This window comes from Miscanthus floridulus, chromosome 2 (assembly GCF_019320115.1).
Source record: "Miscanthus floridulus cultivar M001 chromosome 2, ASM1932011v1, whole genome shotgun sequence".
In the NCBI taxonomy this organism is placed as follows: domain Eukaryota; kingdom Viridiplantae; phylum Streptophyta; class Magnoliopsida; order Poales; family Poaceae; genus Miscanthus; species Miscanthus floridulus.
This window is the reverse complement of record NC_089581.1, coordinates 39,538,808-39,553,604: the sequence shown is the minus strand read 5'-3', so window position 1 is coordinate 39,553,604 and position 14,797 is coordinate 39,538,808.

The following is a 14,797-nucleotide window of genomic DNA, read 5'->3' as shown; positions in this document are numbered from 1 at the left end:
CCTCACCTCTGAGTTCGGCCGTCGCTAGGCGCGACGCCTGGCGGGTGGAGAATGTTCACGCGCGCTCTCAGGGAGGGGGTTCGCGGGTGACCTTCTCCGACCAGGTGCGCCACCCATCTCCGCCGGAGGTAAGCAACTCATTTTCTTCTCGCGGGATTGGGGATCCACGCTGCCTGCTATGCGGCGAACAGGCCGCAGTTCATTGTCCTGTGGATAGGGCGTTTCTCTGTATGAGTTGCGATGGTTTTGTGCATGGAGCCAATCTCATCGCATCTCAACACCAGCGTTCGAGTCGTTTATCAGGATTCATACTTCCGGATGAGGGAGCTAGGGAAGCTTCTCCTCAATCCTCTGGAGCAATTCCTGTTCGAGAATCGACTCTGCCTCATGGGATTGAAGGTGGATTAAGCCATTTTGATCCTATTTGGCCATCTATTTCAGAGAGTTTGCGATTGGGCAAGGGTGCCCCACATCAATTAACCATGATTCCAGCTCAATTTCAGGATTGGAAAGTGGATTCATCGGGTTATCGGCCGTCAACCAAAGGGGGGAAACTGGCTCATAAATTGCGAGTGGAGGATGAAATTAAGCAGAATTTGTTTGTTGATTCTGATCGTCATATGGAGGAACTTGCTCAAGCTCATGATCGTTTAGAATCATCGATGGCCAATGTGGGGATCAAAGCGTCGATCAGAGGTGTGCTTTTTCTGTTCCAGAGCAGGAAGATGCAAACAAATTCTATCCTATCCTGAATGGCCACCTGGACACACGCTTTCACCACTCCTGGACTCCGAGTGGGCCAGGCCCGGGTTGGTTTTGGATACCAAAGGGATGTTTGGATCTTAAGTCTCGATATCCTGCTAGTTTTGACGAGGTCCGCCATTTTGGTTACGCAGCTCGCTGGGTTAGGGTTCTACCGAAACCCCTCCCACTTTCCAAATCCTTTGCTAGGGTAGTTGCAGAACCTAGGATGGCAGGTTGGGATCCTGGGCGTCAGGTAGGCAAGCGTCGCCAAGAGGAATGGATGGATGAGGACGACTTGCTTGGTGGTGATTTGGGTGAGGAACAAGATCTCAGAAGACAGCTTCAGCGTGGGGGTAATTTCCAAGGAGGGGGAGATCGCGCTGGCTTCAAGGAAAGAAGGTTAGAAAATTCTCAGAGAAGAGCTAGGGGCTATAATCAGGGAGATAGAGGTCAGGACAGATTTGGGGGGAATCGCGCTTTCATTCAAGGGTGATTGGATCAGGGGCGATCTCAGTCTCAGCAAGGGAATTGGTACCGCAATCCTCAAGGTAGTGGAATCCAAAGTCAACAGGGGGGTTGGAATCAGCATCAGCAAGGGGGCTGGCACAGAGGGGATGGGAGTCGAGGTTCTGAGCAATGGAGAGATAATCCTAAAGATAAAGCTAGTCCTTCTCATGAGGGATTGAGACAGAAAGCTTCATCTGACGTCAAATGCTATAGATGCCTGGAAAATGGTCATCACCAGTCTGAGTGCCAAAAGGATCCTGTCTACTACAAATGTAAGCAGAAAGGCCATATGGCTGTGGATTGTCAGCAGATGGGAAGCAAGAAATTGAATATGTATGGATTTGGGATCCCTGGTCAGGGCTTCTATGCTTTTGACCTTCCTGAAAGCTAAGGGCAAGATTAATCAAGCTGTGGGGATCATCACTTGTTATACAGGGTGAAGCAAATGAAGACAAGTTAGACAAGGAGTTGAAGAACTTGGTCAGAGAAAGCTAGGGATTATAAAGTCAGGAAAATTGATCAACAAGAGTATATTGTGGTTTTCCCTGATAGGAAGTCTCTGGATACTTTTTCCAAGTTATCAGGTTTTGAGATGTACTCTCAATGGTCTCACAGTAAAGCTGGTGAAGTCTGCGATTGATCCTGAAGCTTCTTCTGTCCTGCAAACTGTGTGGATCAGAGTCCATGAAGTGCTAGGCTTTGCTAGGGAGGCGAACATCATCAAAGAAATGACCAAATTGGTGGCAGGAACCTCTTGTAGTGGATGAACTTAGCCTCATTAGGGTGGGTCCTGTGAGGGTTCAGGGTAGATGCAGAAACCCGGGAGCTATTAAGGGTCAGATAGAGTTCTTTTTCAATGGCACTGGGTATTTTGTCAAGTTTGATGTGGAAGGGCCTCAGTGAGCTTTTAAAGGGGGAAAAGGGGGTCCACCGGGGCGTGGGAAACCAGATGATTTTCAAAAGAAGGATGGCCATGATGATGACTACAAAGGGGATAAATCTAAGAGGACTAGTTCTAAGTTTGACAGAATTGGGAGGATTGACAAAGATATGGAATCTGGTCATGAAGAATCTATGGAAGAAGATATAGAACATGTTCAGGGGAAACCAGGACAAAGAAGGGAAGGTTAATTATGTTGAAGCTAGTGGGATGACCTCTACTATTCCTAAGAAGATGGACGTGCCTATGGGTGGAACTCTTACCCCAGGGGATACTAGTCAAGCTAAATTGGGATCTACACAGGAATTGGGATCAGAGGAACTTCTTATTCCAAATGAGTCTCAGTTTGTTGTACATGAAGAGAGGGTAGATACTTAATGGAAAAATCCAAATGGCCAAAACTCATGCTTGCGTCTGAAACAAATGCGCCTGATAGTGAGGGAGTAGAGGATCTCACTCAGGAGGAGACACTCGTGTCTCAAGCTGCTTCCCAGGAAGGGTCAGCGCCTACCTTGGATCCTCCTGGGTGTCAGAATCTGCATCAGAACAAGGAAACGTTTGGGCTGTCTGGTCAGGTAGATTGCTCTATGATAGATCCTTGTGAGGAGGACTTAATGGACACTTTATCTGCCCAGAGCAAAGATACTGATCAAGAGGAGGAAGGCCATGGGTGGCAGGATCCAAAGTCTAAAAGAGCTAAAAAGTCCAAGAAACGTCAGGTAGTGGGGGCTACCAGAACTAGTGCCAGAGTTCCTCGGGATGGGATTCCTATTGCCACCAAGGCAACTAACAGGGCTATGGCTAGAAATGATATCTCAAGTACTGACCAGAACTCTTTTACTGTTCTGAATAGCATTCCAAATCCTGTTTTGTATGCTGTCATGGTGGATTTAGATTTAGTTACTGAAAATCCTGAGGAACAATTAGATGCTTTTAAATCAGAGGAGATGGCTAGGGCCAAAATTGTCGAGGCAAACTGTAGGAATTTTTTAGAGAAACAAAAGCAGAAAACTGCTCCTCAAACTGAGGAAGAAGAGTTGGAATACACCTTGGGGGTGATTTCTAACCAAAATAGAGATCTTGACTCTATCTTGTCCATTGGTGGGGAAGATATTGTTGAGGAGGGAGCTGCTGTGGAGGTGTTACCTTGTCATATTTCATCATGAAATTAATGTTTTGGAATGTTAGAGGTTTAGGTAAAACCCATAGAAGATCTTTGGTAAGGAACCATGTTCTGTCTGAAAGCTTAGATCTAATTGCTCTCCAGGAAACAATTAAACAAAGTTTTGATGATTGGGAGCTCAAGGATTTAGCTGGTAATATAGATTTTAACTGGATCTGGAATCCTTCTAGGGGCCATTCTGGTGGTTTGATCATGGGGGTTAGAACTGAATCCTTTGAGATAGAAGATTCTATTTTGGAAAACTACTTTATGGGGTTGCTTGTGAGAAACAGGGTCACCAATTTTAGATTCTAGGTTTTAAATATCTATGGGCCTGCCCAACATAACTTGTCTGATGACTTTATCCAAGAAATTTCTTCTTTCCGTTTGAATATTTCTTTGCCTGTTGTCATGGGAGGGGACTTAAACCTTATTAGAAACAATAAAGAGAGGAATCATGGCTTGGGTGACCAAAGGTTAATGAACCTTTTCAACAGTTTTATTGGGCAGTTCCAACTTAGGGAATTTTTTTTGTAGTGGAACCATGTTTACATGGTCTAATAAACAACAATATCCAACTTTGATTAAACTAGATAGGATTCTTGTGCCCACCAATTGGGAGATGCTTTATCCTACGTGTTTTGCCTGGGCTAAATCGCGAATAGGGTCTGATCATAGCCCTCTTTTTCTAAACACTAGGTAGCAGGGTGCTGCTAGGCCTAGATACTTCTTTTTTGAGGAGCAATGGTTTCAGAGAGAAGGTTTCCTTAGTATGATCCAGGGAAAATGGGATCTGTTCAAAAAACGATCATGCTTACTCCTTAGATCGCTAGCATGGGTGCCTGACTTTTCTGAGATACTTGAGAGGATGGAACTTACAATTGTTAGGGGATCAGAAGAAAGATAAAATAGCTTTGGTTAATAGGATCCAGGAGCTAGATACTTTTGCTGAAACTAGGCTTCTTTCTATTCAAGAATGGGAAGAGAGGATTGATATAGAAAACAAGTTAGACTTCATCAATAGGGCAGAGGAACTTCACTGGAAACAAAAAGCAGGGAATAAATGGCTTTTGGAAGGAGATTCCAATTCTCTTTTTTTTCACCAGTTTGCCAATGGCAGGAGGAGGAAGAATACCATTTCTTTCTTAAACTCTGACTCTGGGGAGATTAGGGGGCAGAAAGAGATCACTGATCATATTGTGGGTTTTTATAAGAACTTATTTGGCCCTAGTGTTGACTGTTCTATGTCTCTAAGTGATAGCTTTTGGCCAGAATATTTGAAATTGTCAGATCTGGACAGGGATTCCTTGATTCTACCTTTTCAATTAGAAGAAGTTAAGGGAGTGGTCATGGGCATGAAAGTTAATTCTGCCCCTGGGCCAAACGGCTTTAGTGTGGTCTTTTTCCAAAAGTGTTGGGATGTTATTCAGGGAGACCTCATGGGTATGTTTCAGGATTTTGAGAAAGGCTTATTAGATATTAAGAGACTTAACTTTGGGGTAATTACTTTAGTTCCTAAAATCAAGGAGGCTAACAATGTCAAACAATATAGACCGATCTGCTTACTCAATGCGGACTTTAAATGTTTCACCAAAGTTTTAACCAATAGACTAGTTCCCATTGCGCAGAGAGGGCTTGGTAAAAATCAGACTGGCTTTGTAAAAGGGAGAAACATTTTGGAGGGGGTAGTCGTTTTGCATGAGGTTATTCATGAGCTACATAAATCCAATCAGAGGGGGTCTGATTCTTAAGATAGATTTTGAGAAGGCTTACGACAGGGTTAGATGGCTTTTTTTGGAACAAGTCATGATAGGGAAAGGGTTCCCTGCTTTATGGGTGGAATGGGTGATGAGCACGGTTAGAGGGGGCCAAGTTTGTATCAATATAAATGGGGAGAGAAGCCCTTATTTCAAAACTTTTAGGGGTTTAAGGCAGGGTGACCCCTTATCCCCCTTCTTTTTAATCTGGTGACTGACGTATTGGGAGTTTTGCTCAATAAAGCTGTTAACAGGGGCCATATTAATGGGGTTTTGTCTGAGTTACTTCCTGGGGGTATTTCTCATATTCAGTACGCTGACGATACTGTTATTATGATAGATGGCTCTGACCAATCAATTAGGAATCTAAAACTGATTCTTTACTGCTTTGAGTGGTTAACTGGATTAAAGATGAACTTTCACAAAAGTGAAGTTTTTGTTTTGTTTTTGGGGTCTAGAAAGAGGAGGGTGAGAGGATGGCAAATATGCTCAATTGTGTGTTGGGAGAGATGCCAATGAAATATTTAGGAATCCCTGTTAGTCACAAACATCTAAACATTGGTGCTTTTTCTTTCCTCACTCAGAAATTATATAAGAGATTGGATCCCTGGAAAGGAAAGCACTTGACCTCAGGGGGGAGGCAAATCCTGACTAATTCTTGCCTTAGTAGCATTCCTATCTATTGCATGGGGTTCTATTGGCTTCAGGATGGGGTTCATAAACAGATGGATAGTATCAGGGCTTCCTTCTTATGGCAAGGCACTGAAGAAAAGTTTAGGTATCATATGGCCAAATGGGAAATGGTTACTAGGCCAAAAGACCAAGGGGGTCTAGGGATTATTAACACTAGGCTAATGAATGATTGTTTGCTGGTTAAATGGATCTGGAAGATTAATCAAGAACCAGATTCTCTCTGGTTTCAACTGCTTAAGGCCAAATATATGAACGGAGTTAACTTTTTCTCTTCTAAATGCAAAGGGGCTTCTCAATTCTGGCAGGGGTTACATAAGGTAAAACATCTTTTCAAATGGGGGGCCATTTTTAAAGTGGGTAATGGCAAAAACTGTAGGTTTTGGCAGGACAGCTGGTTGCATGATGTTCCCCTTAAGATCTATTATGAGGATCTATACAAGATGGTGAGGGATACTGAGTGTACTGTTTTCGAGTGTTGGGTTGACCAGGATTGGTTTATTGATTTCCGGAGATCTTTGTCTAGCATAGAGTTTCAGAGATGGACTCTTCTGTATGATGAGCTGCAACATATTGCCTTAGAAGAACACTCTATTGATCTTATTTTCTGGGCTCTGGATAAAACCAAATTGTTTACTACCAAGTCTTTGTACAGATTTCTATGTAGCAGGGGTATGCCTAGTAGGGTGGCTGGGATAATCTGGAAGTGTAAAATTCCACTTAAAATCAATTTTTTCTGTGGCAAATGTTCAACAATAAGCTTCCAGTAGGTCAGTCCTTGATTAAGTTGGGTTGGAAGGGCGATGGGAACTGCTGTGTTTGTGGTGTGGGAGAATCAGTTGATCACATCTTCTTTCACTGTGTTCTGGCGAAAATGTTCTGGGCCATTTTCAAAGAGGTTTTTGATTTGGAGACTGTTCCCAGATCACTTAAGGAGTTGTCCGAAGTTTGGCTTCAGGGCAAGGGGCCCTTGCCTATTCAGTTGATAATGTTTTTATTTGCAGTGCTTTCCTGGATCCTTTGGATTACCAGGAATAAGAGAAATCCTTCCCCAAATTGCCTTCTGATGTGCTGTACGCAGCTTTATCTTTACTGCAGAGATGGACTACGTTGCTAAAGGAAAGAGACGGTACGAGAATTCTTCAGTTGAAGGACGCGGTGGTCTGCCGGTTAAGGAATTTTAGTCCAAGCTCGACGGTGCCGACGGATGTCTATGAGATATAAATCTGTAATAGGGCTAGTTCCTTTTGCTTTGCGTTAACTGTTACTGGCATCCCCAGTTTGTATACCTGAATGTTGCTTTCTTAAAAGCAGAGGTTCTTCCTCTTTTTAAAAAAAATAAAATTTTACTAGAATTTCCGAATTATTTTTCGGACTAAGTTATCACCATGTTTCGTGCAACGAAATGTTGTTCCTTTTTTGAGCACTAGTATGGTCAGTCTAGTTTAAACCAGATCGACACCGTAACTTGCATGGTTTTAGTTGAAGACTCAGTTATATTCAATTCCATGATCGTTTTTGGACAAATCATTCATGATCTTCTTGATACTAGAGGAGATAAAAAGAAATCGTCTAATTTTGCCCTTGAACCGGCAAAAACCAGACACCTGGCTTGACGCGCCAGCTACGAAAGTACCAAAGCTGGAGGGGCTCAAGCGCAAAACTTGATCAGCCAACTTTAAAGGCCTATTTCAGACTGCTATGCTCCACCAAATTCACGAACAGCGGTTAAGTTCTTGGAGCAAGTGGTCTTATTTAGCACGTAGCCTAGCTCCAGCCCCAGGAATGTGAAGTTTCTCTGAGAAAGGTCTAATATGCTCCTGAATGATGTTTGATGTATGTTTTGATGCCGCGCACTAGGGTCGGACAAGAAACGTCGGGGGAAAAGAAGTGTCAAATTGGTACGGATGAATTGTGTAATGGGTAATTTCTCGACAACTCCATAAGGAGGTACATAAAAGCCTTGTTTCTCGAGTACATCTTGAGAAGCTCCAGAAAAAAAAAATATGTAGTTGGCTCTTAGCTCTACCTTTTTAATTTCCTAGAGTGGAGTTTGTGGAGTTGACGTGTTTGGCTAGCAAAATTGGGAGGGAAGTTAGAAAAGGTGGAGAAGCAGTCCTAAAGAGACCCTTATATAGCGAAGCGTCTCCACTGAGCGGCCAATGTTAGCTGGCATGCACACGACTTTTCTATATAACATTTGTAACCCAAGTTTTATTCATAACTATCAACGAATAAAACCTGTGTTAATAATGTCACTTTTCGGTATGAACTTTGCAACCTGGTTTTTGCTCATAACTATCAACTGATAAATTTATCATAATAATTTCGCAACATAACTTTCTAAGGCAACGTTTATACAACAAATTTTACGAATAACGTAACTTGTATACATAAGTTTTTGTTGTTCAACGTGTTTCCACAAATTTATACACTACTTACCTAGCATATTTTTTATATATAGACAAACTTCTCAGACTAAAAAAATAAGAAAATGGTTCGATTGATATAAAAATGAAAAAGGAAAGGGGAAAAAAGAAGGAAAGGAAAAATAAAAGGAGAAACGAGGGAGAGAAAACACAGATATCAAGGAAGGCCCACCTGGACTACATGTCCTTCCTCAGTGGCAGCATTGGGTCGAGTGGGCTCACAGAGGGTGTCGTGCATGCCATGCCGCCCAACGGGCTCAACCGCAGGCCCAAACATAGCATCACGGTCTCACAGGATATTAATCGTCCCATGTTAGCCTGACTACCTCGGGCAGCCCGACAGGGTGTGCTCGCCCAGTAGCCCATACAAACATATACATGCAAAAATCACAAATGACAAATCCATAATATACATGTACATATAAGTCATATAGAACCATAGATATACATATGCAACACATCACAAATCAAATATCAAGTTGACGATGAAGATGTCAGACTTTGAGCTCAGCAACTCAGCGGTGAGGAATGGAGGGTGGAGTTGGCAAGCTGACCCGGAGAAGAGAGGAGGGGACAAGGGGTGGTGGAGAGGACTTGGGAGAGGCATAGGACAGAATGAAGCAACAGTTGTAGTTGTTAGGAGATTTTAGGCTTGTTTAGATTGAAGCCTGCAAGATCGAACACCTAGAGTCATCCTCCTAGCAGCCTCGGAACGGGAACATGGGCCACGTTCCTGTTCCCATGTTCCATGTTCTGGGAACGTTTCCGTTCCTACATTATAAAATGATATCCCAAGTTCTTGTTCATGTTCTGGGAATGGGAATATGGTTGCTAAGGTCATCCTCTATCCGGGCTTTTCAAGCATCAAACCAAACCCTGATTATGTGTGGGGGGCGAATTTTTTACAATTTGGCCCTTTTTTTAAAGTTTCTCACAAATGGATCCCTGGCGGAAAGAATTTAGAAAATGGACCCTTAGCTCGGCGCCAGAGTGACTGGCCCCGAGCTGGCGGGCACGGTGGGGTGGCCTTCTAGGGAGCTCGGCGCCAGTCACTATGGCGCCGAGCTCGACGCCGTAGTGACTGGCGCCGAGCTCCCTGGAAGGCCACCCCACCGTGCCCGCCAGCTCGGCGCCGTAGTGACTGACGCCGAGCTCAGAAATATCTATCCGGCCCGCGCCTCTTCCTCTTCCTTTCTCGCCCAAGCCGCCCCTGCCCGCGCCGTCGCCGCCGCCCTTGCCCGCTCCACCACCGCGCCCGCGCCCGCCACCGCACCACGCCCGCACCGCGCCCGCGCCACGCCGCCGCTACTGCTTCGGCGGCCGAGCCCGCGCCCTCGCCGCGCTGCGCCATCGTTGCTGCTCCGGCGGCTGAGCCCACGCCCTCGCCGCGCGCGCGTCGCCGCTGCTGCTCCCTCGCCCGAGCCTGCACCGCGCCGCTGTGCCCTCGCGCCGTTGCCCGTGGTTGGCGGCAGCGCCGCGCCGCCACGCCCTCCACCGCCGTCCTCGCCTTGGTCTCCACCGGCGGCCTCGGCCTCACCCCGCCTTGCCCCCCTCCACCGCCGGCCTCACCCTACCTTGCCGCCATACACCGTCGGCGTGCCTCCCGCGCCCGTCGAGCCGGACTCGCCGGGCACCCCGTGCCCGCCGCGCGCCACCTCTGTCGTCTGCCGCGCCACCGCGGGCCCAGATCTTCGCCTTGACCTACGCCCGTCGTCCGCCGACCCGGAAAGGTAAAAATTATGAATATGCAATGTACCTATTTAGTTGGTGTTTGTTATTTACTAGTTACTGTGATGACTCAGTTAGTTGATTTAGTGAGATATATATGTAGATAGATAGAAACATAGATACATTGGTAAATAGATATAGTTAGATAGCTACTTAGATATGTAGTTATATTTGTAGTTGACTACATATGATCTAGCTATTTAGTGAGTACACTATAAATATATACGTAGTTATTATCTTGATTACTTAGTTTGTAGTTAGAAAGTACTTGTTAGGTACTATCTATCGTCTAATTTGGACTAAAGGACATGTGTTTCGTTACGTTTTTGAAATAGATGGACAACCTAGTGACCATATATCATGGAGGCACGGTTGAAAGCGATGGCTATGGATATGTTGAGTTTCTTGACATGCAAAGCGTGCCTATGCTATTCAATGATAGGCCTTCATTTAGTGAGATGGTTGCAAGGGCTCGGGAGGAGCTGTATTGCTTTGGAGATGATGACATTGCAGTTGATGGTGTACTGCACCTAGGTTGTCCTCCGGACATCTTCAGGCGAATGATCTCAATTGGTTGTGCGGATCAGTGGGAGAACTATGTGAGATCGGCTATGAAGAGCCAGCTGCAATGTTTGGATGTGGTTGTGCGTCGGGTGTTAGTTGATCCAATCCCTAATGGGTTTACCCCAGCAATGGATCATCAGGCACACATCGACCCTCCCGTTCTGGAACCTTACCTGCATGTGCAGATTGCGCCTACGGTTCCTGATGCTCAATCTGCTCCCAATGCGGTATTTGGAGATGGTTGTCATACTCATGTTTTCATGGCAGATCCTCCTTATGAGATCCCTTTGACACAGAATCATCCGAGTAAGTGTCTTAACCGCATGGTTTTTAGGAGCTTACCCCGTTCCTTACATCTATTTCTTCTATTCTTTCCTCATTTCTTTAATGATGTTGCAGGAGACATTCCTGAGAATATGGATATGCCCCATGTTGCTGCGCAAGTGTACTTTGGAGATGGATTCCGTGGCTCCAATAGTGTTGAAATTATGCATGATTTGGAGCCATATGAGATGGCTAGGGCTCTTGATTCTGATGATGATCGTCCTGTTGGAGAGCTAGCGGAGAGTGATGTTGAGATGATGAGGTGTATCTTTCCCGGCCACCGTGATCCTAGAGTTCATGAGTTCAGTGATCTTGCTCATTCCGATTAGGCGTTTGCAGAAGGACGTGATGATGAGCTCCTAGAAGCTCCTGAGGCCTATCCTAACATGGTAATTGAGGAGGGGAGGGTGTTCAATGACCTCCCTGCTTTGAAGAGGTGGTTGTAGGCTTTTGTAGTGATACGAAAGAGGCCTTACAGGGTATTGCATTCATATGTGGAGCGTCGTTACACAGTTGTGTGTGACAAGGAACGCTGCCCATGGAGGGTTTGTGCAAGGAAGCAATAGGTGATTGAAAAATGGAAGATCACAAAAGTTGTTGGGCCACACAATTGTGATGACCATGAGCTGACACTGAGGCATCGGCAGTTGACATCTACCCTCATTGCCAAGCGATTGATGGGAATTTTGCAGGGAGAACCCAACATGAAGGTGAGAACAATTATCAGGACCATTGAGGCGTTGTATGGAGGATATGTGATAACTTATGGTAAAGCATGGAGGGCTAAGCAGCGAGCGTGGAATATGATATATGGGGACTAGGAGGATGGGTATGAGCAGCTACTAGTTCTTTTCAATGCAATTAAAGCAGTGAATCCAGGCATGCATTATGAGTACATCCCAAAACCTAATGCATGGAAGGATGGAAGGTAGATATTTTTTCCATGCCTTCTAGCGCTTCCCTCAGTGTGTCGAGGCCTTTAGGCACTATCATCCCATCTTCTCCATTGATGGTAAGTTCTTGATTGGCAAATACCAGGGCACACTTCTTATAGCCATATCCTATGACGCGAACAATAAGTTGGTTCCTTTGGCATTTGCTTTGGTTGAGAAGGAGAACAATGACAGTTGGGGATGGTTCTTGAGGCTAGTCCGGATACACGTGGTTGGGCCTGGCAGGGAGATTGGCGTCATATCTGATAGGCATCAGGGCATACTTAATGCCGTGCGAGAGCAATTAGAGGGGTATGCACCTTTGCACCATCGTTGGTGTACTCGACACCTTGCTGAGAATCTACTCCAAAAGGACGATGTCAAGGGTAACTTTGATCTGTTCTAGGAGGCTGCTCGACAGCTTGAGGACAAGTACTTTAGGGAAAAGTTGGAGCAGGTTAGAACCGCATCAAATGCAGAAGGTAGACAATGGCTCACAGGTTTGATGAGGGATTTGGAGAAATGGACGAGAGCTCACGACGTCGGTGGCTGGAGGTACGAGTTTCAGTGCAGCAACATGGTAGAGTCATTCAATAAGTTGCTATTAGGGATATGTGGTATGCCCGTGAATGCAATTGTTCAATTCACCTTCTATAAGCTTGTTGCCTGGTTCAACGATAGACACGCCCATGCATTGCAGTTGAGGAGTGATGAAGAGATATGGGCTCCGAAACCAAAGGCACACCTAGAGAAGGCAAGAGAAAGGGCTGGCACACATGAGGTTGCGTGCTTTGACCACGCCACAGGGACTTATCAGGTTGAGCATAGGGGTGGTACAACATCCGACGGCGAGGTCCGAGAGTCGAGGATACATGTGGTTGTCCTCCAAGATTTCAAGTGCACTTGTGGTAAACCAAGGCAATACCACTTTGTATGTTCTCATTTGGTGGCAGCAGCTAGGCATCACAACTATAATATCGAGAGGAGGATACCTCACGAGTTCAGTGTCAACACGCTTGTGAACACATGGAGCCCTCGCTTCATGCCTTTCCGGGACCCTAGAGAGTGGCCTCCATATGATGGGCCGAAGTACATTGCGGATCCAGCTTACCGTTGGAACAAGCGTAGATCAAGGCAGAGGACGAGGCATAGGATGGTTATGGATCAGATACCCGGAAAAACTAGGTGTGGGAGAGGAACTCTATTTGTTACTGATCCCGAGCAGTACGAGTGCGGCAAGTGCGGTAGACTTGGCCACAACTCACGAAGTTGCCATTGGCATATTAGTGAGGTAGGACTATTGGTTTATAGTATTATTTTATATTTGTCTTATTCATATATTTAATTATGCATGTCTCAATTTATGCTTGTATTTGTGTCAATTACTTATACATTTATAAGTTCATGTTTCATTGTACATTGGAATTCTAATTCATTCACTTTTTTGTAGGATGGAGCAATTCCACATGCTTGACCCGACGTACGAGGAGACCCACCGAGGATATCTCGTTGCGCTGGGGTAGGTAATAATCTATAAGTTTTATTCGTACATGTGTTCGTGAAGTAACATGTGACTATGTTTTATTCGATGCAGGACCTTCTGCACCTTCATTCTAGGACCCACAGTGGGTTCTTGGACATTCGGTACGACGACAGGTACGCTCCTTTCCTACAAAGAGCTGGCCTAGATGTCATCTCCTTTCAGGTTTGTCATGGGTTGCCCAAGTTCAACTCAGTGGCGATAACTGCGTTGGTAGACAGGTATTAAAGTGAATCATTACCTCTATTCATGGCCATTTGTTCATGTGATTGACTTTTTGACAAGTAATCTTGCTTTGTCTTAAATATAGGTGGCGGCCGAAGACTCATAGCTTTCACCTACCTTTTGGGGAGATGACAGTCTCGCTTCAGGACTATCAGAAGATGCTAGGCCTAAGGATTCATGGGAACCCAGTCACCGGGTAGTGCAGGTCAGAGGGCTGGAGAGCATGAGTGGAGGCCTTCCTTGGGCGTGAGCTTGGCGAGCAAGGGGCTCGCACTTCTAGAGTTCCCATCTCATGGCTACGTGTAGAGTTTGCACAGTGCCCCGAGGAGGCAGATGAGGAGACGGTTGGGTACTACTGCCGAGCGTGGACCCTACACCTTTTTGCTTGCGTTCTCTTTCCTGATGCCATGGGTGACAATGCGTCCTGGATGTGGATCCACTGCCTCAGTGACTGGGACCAGGCGGGTCAGTACAGTTGGGGCTTTGTAGTCTTGTGTTTTCTATACCGGCAGCTGTGTGAGGGGTGTCGTCGGTCTACGTCCAACCCATCACTTGGTGGATGCGTGTACCTGTTACAGCTGTGGATGTGGGCTCATTTTCCAGTTGGTCGTCCAAAGGTTCTGGCTCGTCGTGAGTGGTTCCAAGGTCAGCCTCCAAGTCGCTAGCCGATGTGGGAGTACCTTTGGGACCAGGTCAGGGTTCCGCACACGAGGATAGACCGAGCGTACATTGAGTACACGAACGAGCTAGATACGCTAACGGCGTCTAGTGTAAGTAAATTTTATTTTCCATGCTGCTTTGAAAAGGATTAGTATACCATCTAACATCTTATTTGGACATGTTGCAGGTGGAGTGGGAGCCGTATGGTGGAGAGGACGCACTTCCTTTTCAGCTAAGCAACGTCTGTGGGGCCGACGACTACTTCTATAGGATGAGGTGCCCTCTAATCTGCTTCTATGCTGTCGAGTACCACTTGCTAGATAGGGTTGCACGCCAATTTGGAGTGAGACAGCTTTGGCCTATGCCTCTGTTCTCGACTGACGTTGACTTACACAAGTAAGTGTTTTGATATTTCAAATATCTCATGATGATGGTCCATTTCTTATAATATGGTGCCACGTATATGGATTAATGTAACGATGACATACGTGCAGGTTGGATCGTTAGAGGAACAAGAAGATTTTTGACTAGGAGAGGCACCACCAGTCCTGCATTAAGGAATGGGAGGAGATGCACGACAACGTGGACAACAACA